General features: G+C 40.4%; 1 protein-coding gene across 1 annotated transcript in view; it reads right to left on the bottom strand.

Moving 5' to 3' along the window:
* Window positions 1-16635, bottom strand: part of LOC125248210 (galactose-specific lectin nattectin-like) — a 34710-nt gene extending 18075 nt beyond the window's left edge. The window contains exon 1 of the mRNA XM_048159942.1: window positions 16528-16635. The gene's annotated coding sequence lies outside the window, so the exon portion shown is untranslated. The remainder of the gene's footprint in view (window positions 1-16527) is intronic.
* Between the last annotated feature and the right edge of the window lie 200 nt (window positions 16636-16835).

Genomic DNA, 16835 nt, shown 5'->3' with positions numbered 1-16835 from the left:
GGATCACTGGATCTCTCTGTCCTCTCCTTCCAGATGCTTTCTGGTAGTTCTAACAAAAACAAACAAGACATGATGTGAGATGAATAATAAATATTTCAGACCCTACACCAAGTAAAAAGACTAGCGGGCTGACATTGGTGACGGCACCAATGAAGGCACCAGTGACGGCAAGAGCGCGTAAGAGTTTTGCTTCGTTTATTATTTGCTGCTAAGAAGGATTCTTTTTTCGATCTGCACTTGCCCTCTTTTCTACATTTGACTATAATTGTATTTTTATTGTACTTGTTTAGAATAACAGGCGCGTTTACAGATTTGATTGGTGTAATTGTCTGCACTTGAGCAAAGTTTAGTTTCGCTTTTCAGCCATTCACGGGTTTAGGCTTTTGCAGTGCTAATTTGCAAGGCGGGCCTGGCTGTTTTCAATCACGTGTTAATAGTGTGTGTGTGCACACTGTCGCGGAAGCGTTCAGCCTCCTCGTGTGAAGACCGACTCGGGTTAAGACCTGCGACTCTACCTGCGCGACTCCACCGAGCGGCAACACCGGTAGGCACTTAACTTTCTTTCACACTTTTCCTTCTTCCTCAGCATGTGCTTTCAACACATTCCTGTTGACTCTCGGCAACGCTCCACTAACCCACGTAAAAGGCAGTGCAATGTTTTTAACCTGCCTCCTATTTACTCCTCTTCTAACACTAACACTAATACTCTCTGTCTCTGTGGGTCTATGGAATTGTCAGTCAGCAGTTAACAGAGCTGACTTCTTTCCAGCCTTTGCTACTAATTCTTCTCTCAATATCTTGACTGAGACCTGGATTCATCCAGAGGACTCAGCAACCCCTGCTGCTCTCTCTAACAACTTCACTTTCTCTCATACCCCTCGCCAGTCTGGGAGGGGTGGGGGCACAGGTCTCCTCATTTCTGACAATTGGAAATACTCGACCCATTCCTCTCTTTGCAATTACAATTCATTTGAGTTTCATGCTATTACAATCTCAATTCCTGTCAAAATTCATATCGTAGTAATTTATCGCCCCCCAGGCCAACTGGGTACCTTTGTAGAGGAACTGGACATGCTGCTGTCCTCATTCCCAGAGGATGGCAGCCCACTTGTAGTTTTTGGCGATTTCAACATTCATCTAGAGAAGCCTTATGCTTCAGACTTCCACTCTCTTCTAGCCTCATTCGATCTCAGTCGGCTCATCACCACGAGTACACACAAATCTGGCAACCAACTTGACCTCATTTACACACGCAACTGCATCACCGACAACATTCTGGTAAAACCTCTGCATGTTTCCGATCATTTCTTCATCACTTTTAATCTACAACTCCCCATTTGTTCACCACCAACCCCTCTACCAGTTACCTTCAGATGAAACCTGCGCTCTCTTTCTTCTTCTCATCTTTTCTCTGCTGTATCATCCTCCCTTCCCTCACCCACACAATTCTCATCTCTGGATGTGAATACAGCAACAGACACTTTGTTCCACCTTAACTTCATCTCTAGACAGTATCTGTCCAGGCCTGCACGTGCCACTCCCTCTAATCCCTGGTTATCTGATGTTCTTCGTGAACATCGGACCAAACTCAGGGCTGCAGAGAGGAAGTGGCACAAATCAAAAGACCAATCTGACCTAAGTAGCTTTCAATCTCTGCTCTCAACCTTTTCTGCTGAAATTCATGCTGCTAAATCTTCCTATTTCCACAACAAAATCAACAATGCTTCAAACACACGCACACTTTTCAAAACATTCAACTCTCTCCTCTGTCCCCCTCCACCGCCACCCACCTCATCCCTAACTGCTGATAATTTTGCTAAGTTTTTCACTGACAAAACATCTACCATCAGCAGTCAGTTCTCCACTCCACACACACAGGATCTCAGACCAACCACACACACAGCCACACACCTCCTCTCTTCATTCTCCTCCCTCACTGAGACAGAAGTATCCAAACTTCTCCTCTCCAGTCATCCTACTACCTGCCCTCTAGATCCCATCCCCACACACCTTCTACAAGCCATCGCTCCCACACTTTTACCAGCACTGACACACATCATCAACACATCTCTCCACACTGGCACTTTCCCTAACACATTCAAGCAGGCTCGGGTAACCCCACTGCTTAAGAAACCCACATTAAACACGTCTCTTGTAGACAGCTACAGACCTGTTTCTCTCCTACCATTCATAGCAAAAACACTTGAACGAGTTGTTTTCAACCAGGTGTCATCTTTCCTCTCACAGAGCAACCAATTGGACGTCAATCAATCTGGTTTCAAGAGTGGTCACTCGACCGAGACTGCACTGCTGTCAGTCACTGAATCCCTGCGGATTGCAAAAGCTAATTCCAAATCATCAGTTCTTATTCTGCTCGATCTATCTGCTGCCTTTGACACGGTGAATCATCAGATCCTCCTGGCCACCCTCTCATCACTGGGCATCACAGGTACTCCACTTTTCTGGTTTGATTCCTATCTCACTGGAAGGTCTTTCAGGGTTGCCTGGAGAGGGGAGGTATCCAAAGGTAATCAACTGACCACAGGGGTTCCTCAGGGTTCAGTTCTTGGACCCCTCCTCTTCTCCATTTACACTACATCACTTGGTCCCATCATTCAGGCACATGGTTTCTCCTACCACTGCTACGCTGAAAGAGAAGTAAAGTGTTATTTTAACATCATCTGTACACATACAGTGGGTACTGAAAGTATTCAGACCCCCTTACATATTTTACTCTTTGTTATATTGCAGCCATTTGCTAAAATCATTTAAGTTTTTTTCCCTCATTAATGTACACACAGCACCCCATATTGACAGAAAAACACAGAATTGTTGACATTTTTGCAGATTTATTAAAAAAGAAAAACTGAAATATCATATGGTCCTAAGTATTCAGACCCTTTGCAGTGACACTCATATATTTAACTCAGGTGTTGTCTATTTCTTCTGATCATCCTTGAGATGGTTCTACACCTTCATTTGAGTCCAGCTGTGTTTGATTATACTGATTGGACTTGATTTAGGAAAGCCACACACCTGTCTATATAAGACCTTACAGCCCACAGTGCATGTCAGGGCAAATGAGAATCATGAGGTCAAAGGAACTGCCTGAAGAGCTCAGAGACAGAATTGTGGCAAGGCACAGATCTGGCCATGGTTACAAAAAAAATCTGCTGCACTTAAGGTTCCTAAGAGCACAGTGGCCTCCATAATCCTTAAATGGAAGATGTTTGGGACAACCAGAACCCTTCCTAGAGCTGGCCGTCTGGCCAAACTGAGCTATCGGTGGAGAAGAGCCTTGGTGAGAGAGGTAAAGAAGAACCCAAAGATCATTGTGGCTGAGCTCCAGAGATGCAGTCGGGAGATGGGAGAAAGTTGTAGAAAGTCAACCATCACTGCAGCCCTCCACCAGTCGGGGCTTTATGGCAGAGTGGCCTGACGGAAGCCTCTCCTCAGAGCAGGACACATGAAAGCCCACATGGAGTTTGCCAAGATGGTGAGAAATAAGATTCTCTGGTCTGATGAGACCAAGATAGAACTTTTTGGCCTTAATTCTAAGCGGTATGTGTGGAGAAAACCAGGCACTGCTCATCACCTGTCCAATACAGTCCCAACAGTGAAGCATGGTGGTGGCAGCATCATGCTGTGGGGGTGTTTTTCAGCTGCAGGGACAGGACGACTGGTTGCAGTGGCTTCACAACAACCCTGTGACTGTTCTTGAACGGCCCAGCCAGAGCCCTGACTTAAACCCAATTGATCATCTCTGGAGAGACCTAAAAATGGCTGTCCACCAACGTTTACCATCCAACCTGACAGAACTGGAGAGGATCTGCAAGGAGGAATGGCAGAGGATCCCCAAATCCAGGTGTGAAAAACTTGTTGCATCTTTCCCAAAAAGACTCATGGCTGTATTAGATCAAAAGGGTGCTTCTACTAAATACTGAGCAAAGGGTCTGAATACTTAGGACCATGTGATATTTCAGTTTTTCTTTTTTAATAAATCTGCAAAAATGTCAACAATTCTGTGTTTTTCTGTGTTTTTCTGAGGGGTGCTGTGTGTACATTAATGAGGAAAAAAAATGAACAAATGATTTTAGCAAATGGCTGCAATATAACAAAGAGTGAAAAATTTAAGGGGGTCTGAATACTTTCTGTACCCACTGTATATAATTTACAAGCCAACATATTTGCCTGTCCATACATAGAGCTGTCAGTGTCAGGATTCTGAGAAAGAAGGACATAGACGCAGGTGATATTATTTAACAAAAGACAAAACACAAGACAGGTGAGAACACAGTCCAAACATTAGGGCAGGAGAACAGGCTGGTCAGGGATGAGACAACTCCAGGCTCTCTGCTGACGGTGGAAACTTGACAGCGGCTCAAGGAACCAGAGGATTGGCATTGGTGAGATGAAACCAGCACTAGAGTGACTGAAGGACAGGAGAGTCAATGAGGGTGGAACAGGACACAGGAACCAACACAACACACACACACACACACACACACACTGTGGTAGAGCTGCACACTTTTAGGGACTTTTCCCTGTTCGAAGTTCACATTCGTTCATTCAAAGGATGTTACTGACACAAACCGAGAAAGACTTGAACTAGATGAGATGACCGGACACACTGTAATCACTGTATGCTTTATTTCTAGTGAGCTTTTTTTCTATGCCTTTTTTGCATAAAAAAATAAGACCCATGTTTAATTATATGCTGAAGTTAGCAAATAATTTTGTCATTTTTATATTTAAGTCATATATTTTGTCATTTATATTTGTCATTTTTTTATTTTAAGATTAATATATTCGTCTTACCAATAGCCTATAACTTACTCATTATTTATTATTTTATTTTTTTAATATTAGTATATTGCGCAACACTATCATAGGCTCCATGCAGATCAGAATACTGGAGCCTTTTGAGTGACATGCCGATTCTAACCGCAGGAGGGGCGGGACGGAAATATGCAAATTACTGACGATATCAGACAAGACATTGGAAGAGCAAACTGTCACTCTGACTGCCACACCTTCTTTTAGAGCTTGTTGGCGCGAGAGATCCTCGCTCTGCATCGAAACATTTTGTGTGTGTGTGTGTGTGTGTGTGTGTGTGTGTGTGTGTGTGTGTGTGTGTGCGCGCACCAACAGTTCAGTACTGAGAGTCGAAACTGACCGCGACTCGGTATTTTACACTTCAAGATATAATCAATGGAGCTGCATCAGCACACTATAGACAATTTATGTATCCAAAACAGTAAGAGTAGCAAAATATGCCTTTTCATTCCATGAACATATCCTGCTTTAATAATAATTATTTTTACTGCGTTAAACAGAAAAAAATCCATTTTTATGACTGGATTGCATGCGCGCATTAATTCGTTAGGTATAAATTAAAGGAAGAATTGCATACATTAGGCTACTGCTGAGAAAATCATATCTGAGATATATTAGATATTTTACATTTGCTCACTATCCTCCAAATCTCGAGAGCTGATGAAGATGCGCTGCTGTGAGCGGAATTATTCAGTAAACAGAGAGAGGGGAGTCTGACGCGTGATTGGACAGCGAGAATCCACTACATCATCAGTCATATATGGACATGTTTCTGCTCAGGGCAGTCGATTCACTCACAAGTGTCAGAACGCAACAGGTTACGCGCCGCGCGCCACTAATGCGCGTGCTTGCAGCCTACAAACACAGGCGATTTTATGCAAATGCAAAGTCACTGACAGACCTCAAGTGTTTGCCTTTCCTTGAGCAGTAATTATTTGTGTGATTAAGTGTTTTAGCCATCTGCAGTGTGTCTGACTATCAAACACAAGCAGAGGCGTCTGCAGGATTTTATCTCAGGATACGCACAGAAAAACGAAATAAACGATTGCACTGATGTGCGTTCTGTAGTTTTGGTGGGAACGATCTAATTGTGTACAAATCTACTGTCTCTTTCCTGTACCCACACAATCTGATGCACGTAATTGTTTAGATAGACGTTTTGTGGCTATTTTATTTATTTATTTATTTTTCTCCAGTCACTGAGCATATTTGTCCCCGAGCGCATATTTTCACTTTCAGTTCACGAATGTTTCACTTTACGAGTCGGCATGTTTGGACCCAGACCAGAACCATCAGAGAGCACATTTAAGAGGATTCGTTTCTCCAAGCCCAATAGTTTTAGGCATTTTTGCAAATGTTTCAATCGAGTTTAGCTGTTTTAGAACTCATTTTGAGACTGTTTTTAAACGTTATCTGTAATTTTGTCGTGTGAGGAAAACTAAACTAGCCAATCTTTCACCCACAGCTACACATTTGACTTTACAACACACAAATGCTTAACTTTATTCTCATTCTCTCCTGCTTTCTCAATATGTCCTGCCATGGGTGTATATATTAATAATAAATTTAAAAATTATGTTTAAAAAAAGCATTAATAAGCACTCTTTCATGGTACACACATCTGCAGAAGTCACACAAATACCAGAATATTCTACTGTATAATGAGTTTTAGACTAACTCATGTTCCCAAGCTTCTGAAGTGGCATAAAAACAAGTTGAAATACATAGAAAACAAGACCATCAAACGTGTATTCAGCTGTCTTCAGAGGAGGAAACCAAAAACCGCAGATTCTCCAGTTTCTCTAAACAATTATTAAAGCAGAACTAATCATATATGTAATTGATTATAATTCGTTGTAATTAATTCACAATATATGTTTAATTCCCCCTTGGGTCGTTATATGCATAATAATTAGACATAAAGCTTTATGATTAATTATATTCATATTTTACCCATAAATTAAGTAACTGTACTTATCGCTACACTCATCTGTCGAGTAATAAAAACTCCTTAATCACCGCAACGCTTTTACATTTCAAATCCATCAGTTCTCGCCATCTAAAGCCGAGCTAATGTTGATTCTTGTTTTATTACGAGCTCTGTCGCGTTCTCTTTTCTCTAGCAGACTCTCCACTGTATTTGTTTAAAACAGGCGATTCTCCAGAGGTTGGAGATTTAGCTGCTCCTGCTCCTAACCCTTCAACGCGTTTACGTTCTATGGGTGACCGGGCTTTTTCTTGTTTTGCTCCCAAACTCTGGAATGCTTGGGTGCAATAATCTCAAGCTTTTGAACAAGTGCACTACCTCAAGGTGGTTTTGTTAATGTAAAAATAAACCTTATTATCATGTTCGAGCCTTGTTATATTTATCTTTTGATGACTACAGGCCTGATTGCTCTAGCAGTTTTTTCCCTGTGGTATTGAATATCAATATCAGTATCGTAGGTATAGTGTCAAAGTTATAAATTCCAGTATTGTGACAACATGAAATTATACATATAATTCCTTAACACAGCATTGTCACAAACACAGAAGAGGACAGATGAGGCGAGCAGCAAACAAGCAGTGCTTTATTGGAGGTATTAGAGAACAGGCTAAAAGTGAACAGGTAAGAGGAAACAGTCACTGAATGGCAGATGGTGAACTTGGCTGGTGGTAATACAGTCCATGTATTGCAGTGAAGACGGTGATGCAGGCTGAATGGAGAATCCAGGAAAACGACACAAGGAACAGAAGACAGGAGATAAATCAGGATCACTGGATCAATGGCCGATTTCGAAACACTGCTTCATGAAGCTCTGAATCTTTATGAATCTTTTGTTTCGAATCAGTGATTCAGAGCGTGTATCAAACTGCCAAAGTCATGTGATTTCAGTAAACGAGGCTTCATTGCGTCATCACGTCAACAGATTGAAATTGGTTCACCGGTAGAGGGCGATGATAAAGTGAAAGTGAAAAGAGGAAGATTGAACAAGTGTCTATAGGGCTTTACCTGATCTCTGATCAGTTTTATACATTTGTAGATGTTTTAATTAGACATTAGAATAGTTAAAATGAATGATGGTAGTTATTAATCTCTTATTTGCCTGTTTATCTTGAGCCATTGAACAGAGAAACAAGCCTTGAAAACTGATAAAAGAACACATATTATACAGACACTCTATATTTAATCTTATTAGATGATTAGTTAATTGCATTTGATAGATTTTACTTTCAATAAAACATTTGCAATACATTTGTAAAAGGTATTTTATGCATGTTTGGCCTGAGTTTTGTTGCATTTACAATGTTCTGACCACTAGGGGTCACTGTGGAGACAGGTGTCAGATTGTTTTGAAGCCTCGACACATTACGACACATTTGCTTCAACTGCTTCAGTGTTTCACGAAGCCTCGATCTGCCCATCACTAGCTAGAGTAACAGGTAGGGTTGTGAAGATTATCACACAAGCTGACGTACACTAGACATACTAATGCACATCAACAGGACCAGACAAGGGAGTGCAGGAGAAGAGAGTCTTTATAGAGAGTGCAGGTAATGATGTGCAGGTGTGGATCAGGAGGGATGCTGGGAAATGTACTGTGGGGAAGGTGACTGAGCTGGTGGCTTATAAGCATGCATAGTAGGAATATTATTAGATACTTTCACCAGGGCGGGCGAGAGCCGTGAGGGAATGGCGCGAGCCGGTGGCGCGAGAGTACATTGGGAGCTTAACCCTCTGGAGTCTGAGGCTGATTTGAGGCCTGGAGAAGTTGCAGACGCCCTTGACATGCGGAGCTAATTACATCTCTCGCGGTCAGGCAGCAAGAACAACATCAGGCCCTGCTGGACTTGCGTCAGGATCAAGAGAGGCGGTTCCAGGCCTGTCCTCTCTCGTCCTCACGGTCGTCGCTCCTCCTTTTATGCTCCCGGAGCTCCTCCGTGAGGGAATAAGGCCGGTGCGCCTCCAAGCTCGTTAACTCTCGCCCACCGGCCTCGCGCCATTCCCTCACGGCTTCCCCGCCCTGGTCGCCACAATCTGGCTTTCACTTGTCTACATTGGGAGCTTAACCCTCTGGAGTCTGAGGCTGATTTGAGGCCTGGAATTTTGATGCCCTGAATTTGTGCTTTTTGTCAAGTAAAAAGCCCAAGTTCCTGGAGTTGAAGAAGTCATTCAAAATAAAAGTTTTGTTTTAAAGAGATCTGGCATCAAGTGTTGGGGAGTGCAAATGTAGTTTGCCGAACTACAAGCTACTTATAAATTAAAGTAGTTAAACTACAGAAGCTACCCTTCTGAAAAAGTAGTTAGCTACACTACAAGAAGTTGTTGAAACTACTTTTAAGTAAATGTTGGGGTTTAAAACACATTGGCAAAGTGTACAATTTTGTTGTGTATATCAGTCTTAACATATCTCTGATGAATACCAAACTGTCAAATGTCACACCAATGAGGCCCGGTTCTAGCACTTAAGCACCCTCAAACACAAGAAAAGCAAGAGCACCCTGTGATACTGTAATAATATCAAGGCGAAACAGATTTGGCAATGCTCCAGTGCCTATTTGTGTTTGCCCTGGAGAATTTCAAATGTTTCTATTTACAACACGTTGTGCAGCGGTGAGCACTGCCAATCACAGCACAACTTGTTCTTGAATGCAATGGCCACAGGGGTGTTAAGTTAGTAAGAATCACCGAAGACGAGAGTTTTCATTCAGCACTGAGTGACCATTGTGCAGTGTAACAGCTATAACTGAGTTATGAATTTTTAGTGATTATAAAGGAAGCACTCTTTGCACGCTTTATAATACATTCAGTTTTAATACAGTTTTGTTTTTCAGCTATAAGAGGACTGGACCAATTGCACTCTGCAGTAAAGTGATATAAATACACTGAAGCAAGTAAATGCAGGATTACTCAAAATTACTACCATAACCATAACATGGGACAAAAATTAAATAATAATAATAATAATAATAACATAAGCAATGCGCAGACAAGAAAAATTTTCAATATTTTTTTTTAATTCTTTCCAATTATTTGAAAATTAATGTAAAAAATCTAACTGTACATTTTTGTTATGGTGGAGCCGTTGTTTAAATTACATGCACTACTTAGCATCCTGACTAATTTCAGAGCACCCTAGATTTATTCTGGTACCGGATGCACCAATACAAGAACAAAATATATGCACTTAAACTTAAATTGGACAGAAAAATATGTTAAACTCACAGCACATGCAGTTACTTTAACTGAATCATGTGCTTCTTGCGTGAACATCATTCTGAAACCCGCGCAACCGATTTTAGATCAGCCTGTCGTGTGATAAGGCACTAGGTGCATTTTTGTTTTCTGTTCAATTGACGGTGCTTTGCCAATGCATGACGCAAAACACAGCGTTAGTGATCTTAGATTTATTATGTCTATTTTGGCGGGTCACCACTTAATAAAATAGTTCGTACATTTGATATAGCTTGGACAATCAATTTAAAAAGTATTTGCTTCGACACAGACAGCGTTTTAATCATTTGTTTATAAATTAAGCGTACCTTTACTAATCGATTCGTTGAAGTGTAAACCCACTCCTGTCCTCATATAATCATCAGCATCTCTGCGATGAACTGTAAAGCCGCAAGATGTATATAACAATAGATGGCGGTAACCGTTTTAGTTCGTGATCTGAAGATGCTGTGCTGCTTCAGATTGCAGTTCAGAACACAAAACGGAATTGCGTGCTTTTGGTCGCGCTAACATACTTGATAAAGAGTTAACACTGGAAAAGCTAACTGTTTTAAGTGGAACTACATACAAGTAGTGTAGTTAAACTGCAGAGATACTCCCCAACACTGGCAAGTGGAGGAGATAAGTTGTTGGCACATTGCAACAGTCTTAACAGATGAATAGTCCAGAGAGCGGATGCAAGATTAATACCGCCCCTGGAGTTGGCGGACGAGCAGTGCGCAGGATACAGTCAGAGGTGTAGTAACGAAGTTTTACTTTGTTAAATTGAGTAGTTTTTTGGAAAATTTTTACTTTTTAGAGTAGATTTAAATGTGGGACTTTTACTTTAACTTGGTGTGTGGGGTGGCACGGTACATGAAACACACTCGAACTGTTCGGTTCTTGTGTGCGTCGCATTTCATGCGCAATTACCCCGTTACGTTTTCGCGTGAACATAATAAAGACAATAAAAGTGGAGTAGTGCTGCAGAGATATGGAGGAGATAAAGAAGGCCAGACTTTCATTGTCATTTTGGACTTTACTTACGTCTTAGCAGAATTTAACTGCAGAGACAATAAATACTAAACTGGAGTGGCAGTTTTTTTAGCTAAACATTCACAGTATCCAAAAATCAAATTACAACCGGCTGAAATGTTTTGAAATCACTTGTACCCTACCTGATTGAAAAAATCCAGACTTTCACTCGATCTGCCTGTGTCCGTTTGAGTCTTTTGCGCGCTATAGTCACTCGTTAACGTTGGCCGGCAGAAACGCGCCGCGGTGTTTGTCGTTGAGTTGTATAGGACATGAGCTGTTGGCACAACTTGCATCATACGTTTTTGGATCATCTTTTACAATTTCAAAGTGCATCCAATTCTACACTTTAGATTCTCTTATCCCAGACATTGTTAAAGATTTAATCCCTGCCGCCAAGATGCTCCTCTGTCAGTCACGGATCATAGAAGTGAAATTTGAATCTGTCACAGGGGTGGTTGGATTTATTCACACACATTAAAAATATTTATTAAAAGCTTCTTTCTTGTCACATTTTTATTTACAGCATTAACATAATAGGTTGTATAACCTATTGGGAGAGATCAGTACATCTGTGGAAAATCAGATATTGAGCACCCCCATATCTCGTTTCATAACACCTCTGCGAAGATTCGACTGTGAGATTGGTGGTCGAATCAGGCTCCTCCTATCGAAAATCTCACCTAGCTTTTACTCAGAGATGGTCCCAATAATGTGCTTAAATTGCATGATTACATTACAAAAATGTTAATACTGTATCCTAAATTGTGGATAATTAAGCTAATAAGCTATATGTCTTATGCTGAAGGAAATTTCTGGAGTGTTAAAGATTAAAAGAAAAAATAACAACAAGAACCGTACAGAACCGAAAACCGTGACCCTAAAACCGTGATACGAACCGAACCGTGGGTTTTGTGAACCGTGCCACCCCTAGTAGATTGGTAATAAAAAATATGTACTACTTTTTCCTCTCGTTACTTTATTTTAATGCATTTCTGTACATGTTAAGATATACGTAGTTTACTTCAAGTGCTCTGTCTCGTTTTTCATGAATGATGCCCCATTCACAAATAAATCTCTCTTTTGAGTCGATTCTGTTCAAAGACTAGAACTGCGTTCCAGTTCGGTTTTTGTAAATGCCCTTCCCTCGCTAACTTCCCTCAGTCTCGTTGACTCGGATGTACGTCATTGCTTACGTTGCACGAGTGCCCACTTCTGGCGGAACCTTGCAATGGGCTGAACTGGAACGTCCTAAGCCCTCGATCACTTGGAATCCACAATGGAGCTGATTTATTATTTATTTTTTCCCCTTACAAAATTTGTTTAATACAGCATTCTATATGTATATATGTGTGTTTTAAATGTTTAAAAAAATAAGTAATATATCATAGAATTGTTTGTGGTGGGGTAAATTAAACGCGATATGCGGTGACGTCATAAACGTGCTGCATTGTGGGTTATGGAGCTGCTTGAAGTGTACATGTGAAGTAGACTAGCTCCCTCGGTTAAAATCGAGGGAGCGAGGGTCTGTCCATATAAACTTCCCCCGTCCACTTCACAAAGTGGAACGCACTTCAAAATGGCGGCAGGGATTCCCCCGAGGGGAAGTGTTTAGGGAAGTTCGCGAGTGCGTGTCTAAAACTAGAGTGGAACGCAGCCTTGATCAAACAAGTTGGTAAAACTGTCTAAATTGGTTCGCGAATCAGTTTGAATGATTCATTTCCTGCACGCACTGAATCGTCTGAAGCGGTTTCTCACTCGGAGCGTTGAATAAAGTGGCAGTGGATCTACAGTCAATTAAAAGCAAATCGGCAAATGCATCCAATTGTTTGCCAGCGATGAAGATCTTTATTAGATGATCTGCGTATGCTGTCTGTGTTCATTTGATTTCAATTCATACGTATGAAATGGTAATTTGTGGATAGCCTATTGCGCAGTGGCGGCGCATAACTTTTAAAGGCGCTATATAAAATAAAGTTTATTATTATATTATTATTATTATTATTATTATTATTATAAAGAGTAGATTTGTTTAGACTCTTATTCCTCATCTGGGATCATGTAGAGCCCTTTGAAACTGAATTTAAACTGCAATTTGGACCTTTAAGTCTGAATTGAACTAATCCTGTTCGCACACTTAGTAAAAAAAAAGAAAAAGAAAAAACATTTCACTTGAAAATAGAAAAGGTTGTACTGTTTTTTGTTTGTTTGTTTGTTTATTTTTTACTGATTGTCATACTTTCATAATGCAATAATCTCAAGCTTTTGAACAAGTGCACTACCTCAAGGTGGTTTTGTTCATGTAAAAATAAATCTTATTGTCATGTTCTTGCCTTGTTATATTTATCTTTTGATGATTACAATTTTAAGGCCCGATTGCTCTAGCAGTTTTTTCCCTGTGGTATTGAATATCAATATCAGTATCGTAGGTATAGTGTCAAAGTTAGAAATTCCAGTATTGTGACAACATGAAATGATACATATATTTCCTTAACACAGCATTGTCACACACAGAAGAGGACAGATGAGGTGAGCAGCAAACAAACAGTGCTTTATTGGAGGTATTAGAGAGCAGGCTAAAAGTGAACAGGTAAGAGGAAACAGTCACTGAATGGCAGATGGTGAACTTAGCTGGTGGTAATACAGTCCATGTATTGCAGTGAAGACGGTGATGCAGGCTGAGTGGAGAATCCAGGGATACGACACAAGGAACAGAAGACATGAGATAAATCAGGATCACTAGTAAGTAGTGATGGCCGATTTCAAAACACTGCTTCATGAAGCTTTATGAATCTTTTGTTTCGAATCAGTGATTCGGAGCGTGTATCAAATGCCAAAGTCATGTGATTTCAGTAAATGAGGCTTCATTGTATCATCACGTCAACAGATTGAAATTGGTTCATCGGTAGAGGGCGATGATAAAGTGAAAGTGAAAAGAGAACTATTGAACAAGTTTCTGTGGGCTTTACCTGATCTCTGATCAGTTTTATACATTTGTAGATGTTTTAATTAGACATTAGAATAATTAAAATGAATGATGGTAGTTATTAATCTCTTATTTGCCTGTTTATCTTGAGCCATTGAATAGAGAAACAAGCCTTGAAAATTGATAAAAGAACACATATTATACAGACACTCTATATTCAATCTTATTAGATGATTAGTTAATTGCATTTGATAGATTTTACTTTCAATAAAACATTTGCAATACATTTGTAAAAGGTTCTGTTCTGACCACTAGGGGTCACCGTGGAGACGGGTGTCAGATTGTTTCGAAGCCTCGACACATTACGACACATTTCAACTGCTTCAGTGTTTCACGAAGCCTCGATCTGCCTATCACTAGCTAGAGTAACAGGTAGGGTCGTGAAGATTATCACACAAGTTGACGTACATTAGACATACTGATACACATCGACAGGACCAGACAAGGGAGTGCAGGAGAAGAGAGTCTTTATGGAGAGTGCAGGTAATGATGTGCAGGTGTGGATCAGGAGGGATGCTGGGAAATGTACTGTGGGGAAGGTGACTGAGCTGGTGGCTGATAAGCATGCATAGTAGGAATATTATTAGATACAAACATCTGGCTTTCATTTTTCCACATTGGGAGCTTAAGCAAAATTCTTAAAGCCAAAATATGTGCCTATCCATACATAGGGCTGTCTCTGTCAGGATTCTGAGAAGGAAGGACACAGACGCAGGTGATATTTTTTAACAAAAGACAAAACACAAGACAGGTGAGAACACAGTTCAGACATTAGGGCAGGAGAACAGACTGGTCAGGGATGAGAAACTCCAGGCTCTCTGCTGACGGCTTGACAGTGGCTCAAGGAACCAGAGGATTGGCATTGGTGAGATGAAACCAGCACTAGAGTGACTGCAGGGGAGTCAATGAGGGTGGAACAGGACACAGGAACCACACACACACACACACACACACACACACACACACACACACACACACAAGACTCAAAAAGACAAAGAAATAAAACAAGACTGCAACCTTGCAGGGAACTAAATGCAGCACTGACTGACAAGATCTGTAAGAAACACAATGAACTCAACAAACCAGCAAAGACATGAGGGAAGGAAGCACGATATAACGGGAGCAGAGCACATGAGGAACAGCTGAACACAATCAGGCCAATGAGAACTCGACCCCTGCGGTAATTTTGAGTGGCTCAATAGCGTGATATTATCACCATTTATTATTTATTTCTATATGAATAAGTGTTACGACGTGGCATGAAAACAAAACTAAACAGAGCACTGAAACAGGAAATGAAGTGAACAAAAAAGAATGTCAAAATAACGGTCCACATAACAGAACATAAACCTGACAATAAGCTGATTAGGCTATTGTTATGTACACCAGTTAGTTCCAAACCTTGAATCTCACTTGACGAGAGGCTTTCTGCTGATATTTCTCCAGTATCAGCAATGCTTGCCTTTGTGTGTTCTAGAGAGACTGTCCCTCAGTGCAGTTACATTGGGACTGTCTTTGAGCAAATCCTCAAACCGTTCATTCAATGAACACGGATTCATTCAAAGATAGATGTAAAGGTGTTGAATATTTTAATTTTCATCTCCACTTTACAAGGGTCAGCTGAGCTGTATTATTAACAGTTTCAATAGCATTGATTCACTGCACTGACCAACGCTGATGACAGTCATACAATAACATTGAATACATTCCCACAGGCAATAACGTATGGAGCCCCGCACATGATCATTCACGAAATCGTGTGCACAATGTTCCCTCGTTTGAATGATTAACAGATTAACAACGCACATACTGTAGAACATTGTAATGTTTAATAACATTTTATGACAATTAAATTTAGCATTGAAGAAAAGTAGATTTGTGTTATGCTGTCAATAATAGTTCTTAGAGAGAAAATCAGAATTGGCAAAAACAGCACTGGCAGGTCACACTTACAAAAAAACATCGCAATCGGCCAAGATAATTGCAATCTGTGCATCTAATTAATCCATAACTGCTTCTCAATCAAAACGTAATTAAATCATTTAACCGACTTAAGCCCTGATAAACTTCATTGAGGTAACCTTCTCGAACACGACTCAACACACACTTCTACGTGCAACAGCCTCAACGCCCGTCAAAAATAAAAGTCTTCCAAAAATAATCACTTTTCAAAATGACTTAATCACATTCTGCTTGCATCATCGATGGTGTATCCTCCAACATTAGCTACTGTTGAATGCATTAAAACATGTTAAGCGCTTCTGCATTGAGCATTTTAGCATCATTAATTCACCAAACAACATAAAACATAATCTACATTCTGAATAACCAAATAATAATAATGAAAAAAATTAAGCTCTGTTCTGGAAATGTTCCAACATAACTAGCATTCCCAAAATGCCCCACAAATCAAAAATGATTAAATGGGTTTTAGTCAGCTAAAAGTGAAATAAATGTAAATGTAGAAAAGTCAAACCTCAGGAAATGTGCTCCGAACAGCAAACTGAGTGTTTCTGCTGGATAGTATATCAGAGATGTGTCTTGTTTTCTTGAACTCTTGATGTATTCTTTTTCCACTACATTGTGAGCTTAAATACGTGTACTCATGTTACGTAAGATGCGTGTCAGCCAATCAGAAAAGATCTGCATGTTACTGAGATGTCTGATCTCTCTAAATCACATGACTCTCAGAAAAAACACCACAGAAGTAATACCACAATTGTTCGAAGCCATGTATTTCATCTTTCAGTTGTCTGCTTTAATCATTATCTAATAATTTGCAAA

This window comes from Megalobrama amblycephala, linkage group LG1, assembly GCF_018812025.1.
Source record: "Megalobrama amblycephala isolate DHTTF-2021 linkage group LG1, ASM1881202v1, whole genome shotgun sequence".
NCBI classification, from domain to species: domain Eukaryota; kingdom Metazoa; phylum Chordata; class Actinopteri; order Cypriniformes; family Xenocyprididae; genus Megalobrama; species Megalobrama amblycephala.
This window is presented reverse-complemented; position numbering and strand designations above follow the sequence as displayed.